This window comes from Triticum aestivum, chromosome 4A (assembly GCF_018294505.1).
Source record: "Triticum aestivum cultivar Chinese Spring chromosome 4A, IWGSC CS RefSeq v2.1, whole genome shotgun sequence".
NCBI classification, from domain to species: Eukaryota; Viridiplantae; Streptophyta; class Magnoliopsida; order Poales; family Poaceae; genus Triticum; species Triticum aestivum.
This window is the reverse complement of record NC_057803.1, coordinates 46342909-46346576: the sequence shown is the minus strand read 5'-3', so window position 1 is coordinate 46346576 and position 3668 is coordinate 46342909.

Below are 3668 nucleotides of genomic sequence, written 5' to 3'. Positions count from 1 at the left end.
TCTCCTATGAAAGGTACTCGTCGCTTCGGTATCAAAGGGAAGCTTGCCCCCAGATACGTGGGACCTTTCAAGATTGTCAGCAAGAGAGGCGATCTCGCCTATCAACTCGAGCTTCCTTCAAACTTTGCAAATGTTCATGATGTGTTCCATGTCTCTCAGCTCGAAAGTGCTTCAAGACTCCTGACCGCACCGTCAACTTCGAGGACATTGAGCTCCAAGAAGATCTCTCCTATCGTGAGCACCCAGTTGCTATTCTTGAAGAGACTGAACGCAAGACTCGCAACAAGTCAATCAAATTCCTCAAAGTCAAGTGGTCACACCATTCCGACCGTGAAGCTACCTGGGAACGCGAGGATCACCTCCGTTCTGAGTACCCGGCGTTCTTTCAGTCCTAGATCTCGGGACGAGATCCTTTCGTAGTGGTGGAGTGTTGTAACACCCCGGATGTAACTTACCCAATTTGTACTCCAACTCTTGCCGTTTCCGGCTTAAGTTATTTTATTTTCTCGGGTTCGGGTTTTTGTCTCTGTGTGTTGTTGTCGTTATCATGCATCTCATATCATGTCATCATATGCATTGCATTTGCATACGTGTTCATCTCATGCATTCGAGCATTTTCCCCGTTGTCCGTTTTGCATTCTGGCGCTTCGTTCTCCTCCGGTGGTCATTTCTACCTTTCTTTCGTGTGTGGGGACTAAACATTTCCGGATTGGACCGAGACTTGCCAAGCGGCCTTGGTTTACTACCGGTAGACCGCCTGTCAAGTTTCGTACCATTTGGACTTCGTTTGATGCTCCAACGGTTAACCGAGGGACCGAAAAGGCCTCGTGTGTGTTGCAGCCCAACACCCCTCCAATTTGGTCCAAAACCCACCTAAACCATCTCCATCATCTAGAGCTTTCGATCACGATCGCGTGGCCGAAAACCGCACCTCATTTGGACACTCCTAGCTCCCTCTACCTCTATAAATAGGTCCTCCTCCGAAATCCCGGATCTCTTCCCCCCTAACCCTAGCCATTTTTCCTCGCAGCGCGCCGGAAATGTCCGCTCTCACGCCAGACGCCGTCCCGCGCCACTGAGGGCTCGCCACGTGGTGCGCCGCCCTCGTCTCCGCCGCTGGCCCGCTCAGCCCAAGGCGGGCCCTCTCCTTCGCCGCGCCGGGCCCGTGGCTTCCCGTGCGCCCCGCGCCTTCTTCCCCGCGGCCGAGCCCGCTCTCGCCGATCGGCGCCGCCGCGCCACCGCGGCCGCCTTCGACGCCGACGCCGGCGCCTCGCTCCGGCGCCACCCCGCCACGCCGCTCCCGCCGGCGACGCCCACGGCCACCCCGGCCCGCGCCTCCTCCTCAACCTCCCTCACCGGCCGGCCCCAGCTTCTCCTCCGTGCTCCGGCGAGCTCCGGCACCGATTCCGGCCATCTTTGTTTTGCGTGCTCCGGCGAGATCCGATCTGGATCTGGAAACCCTAGGGTTGACCCATTGTTTTTTTCCTAAGTCTGCAGTTTATATGCCCTTGTTCATCGCATCGTAACTTTGCATCCGTAGTTCCGTTTTGGGCATTTAGCATATCAAAATGTTCGCCTCGGAGAGTACATCATTTCATTCCATTGAATTATTTTCATTTGAGTTCATTTTGATGGCCGAAATGCCATTAGAAGAGGGCTACTTGAGATAATTGTCAGATCTGCTACTCCATTTAGATATTTGTCATTTTTGCCATGATTATTGTGTGCATGATATGCCCATGAGCTCTACATATGTTTTGTAAGGGTTTTGCCATCTTTCCAGAGGTGCAACCCATGTATTTTTGTGATGTGTGTGGTGACTAGCACAAGCTTGCAAAGTGAGGCACTTGGTAATGCTGATTTCAGGGACTTAGCATTTCTACTAAGTCCTTGAGCTGTTTATCTCATATGACCATATGTTCATGTTGTTTCCTAGTGATCTGTGCCTCTTTTGAGGATGATCAGTAAGAATGTTTTGTTAATCTTGTAGTGATCTATCCATCCGTGTCTTTGTTTGCAATTATAGAGCACCCTAGCTTGAGTCAATCGAGCTCTACTTTTGCTACTTCGTGAATCCGGGAAGATTGTCTACTTGTTAGCGATTTTGCCGAGGATGTTGTAGTTGATCCGTGCATGCTATGCTATTGTTCTTGCCATGTCTAGCTTGCATTTTGTGTATTCTTGATGGGTGTATGCTTATATTATCATGACTTGCTCTGTAGTGAGTGCTTCGAGCTCGTAAACATGCCTACTTGATATTTGTTTTCAGCATGCTCCAGTTTTCACTAAGTCTGTGATCTGATTATGTTTTTGCCATGTTCACATGCTTGCAATTGTATTTTCTGATCCCTTTTGGCTCAAGGTCACTAAGGGACTTTTGTTAAGCTCTTTGAGTAGCTCCATGTCATGCTTTACTTTGCCATGTTCATGTCCTGTAGAATGTAGTTTTGCTGCTCCGAAGAGTGCTATCTGATCTGAAATTCCAGACAAGTGTTAATTTCACTAAGTCTGAGATCTGTTTGCCATATGCATTTTTGTCATGCCTGTTTGAACTTGTTAATGGATGAATTGGTCTGTAGAATGTATTTTGTTGTCATATTTGGGTGCTGTAGCCTGTTCATCTCTTTGCATTTAGATGGCTACTTGCTGTAAATCGCAGACCGTGGTCATATTTGAATTGCTTGCCATTTCCAAACCGTAACTCCGATTCCGGCGTTCTTTATATCATTTTCAAGCGATTTCATCTCCTCTTTCCTGTGACACACTTGGATTCCCAAGTTGAGGCCAGGTTCATGCATCCCTTGTAAAATCTTGCATATGCGTTCCGCATCGCATCCCGCATAGCATACCATCTTTGCATCATATTGTTTGAGCTTTGCACGTGGTTGATTGTGTTCCGTTTGCTGGTTTGTCTTGTTTGGGTAGAGCCGGGAGACGAGTTCGCTAACGAGGAGCCCGTTGAGTTTGCTTTCGAGGATCCAGTCAACTCTGACAACTTTGCAGGCAAGATGATCATACCCTCGAAATCACTACTATCTTTGTTTTGCTAGATGCTCACTCTTTTGCTATGCCAATGCTACGATGCCTACCACTTGCTTTCAAGCCTCCCAAATTCCTATGTCAAAACTCTAACCCACCATGTCCTAGCAAACCGTTGATTGGCTATGTTACCGCTTTGCTCAGCCCCTCTTATAGCGTTGCTAGTTGCAGGTGAAGATTGGAGACCGTTCCTTGTTGGAACATTTATTTACTTGTTGGGATATCATTATATTATCTTGTTATCTTAATGCATCTATATACTTGGTAAAGGGTGGAAGGCTCGGCCTCTCGCCTAGTGTTTTGTTCCACTCTTGCCGCCCTAGTTTCCGTCATATCGGTGTTATGTTCCCGGATTTTGCGTTCCTTACGCGGTTGGGTTATAATGGGAACCCCTTGATAGTTCGCCTTGATTAAAGCTTTTCCAGCAATGCCCAACCTTGGTTTTACCATTTGCCACCTAGCCTCTTTTCCCTTGGGTTTCCGGAGCCCGAGGGTCATCTTATTTTAGCCCCCCCCGGGCCAGTGCTCCTCTGAGTGTTGGTCCAACCGAGCGATATCCGGGGCTACCAGGGGCAACTCTGGGCTGGCCTACCTGACGTCTTGCTCATCCGGTGTGCCCTGAGAACGAG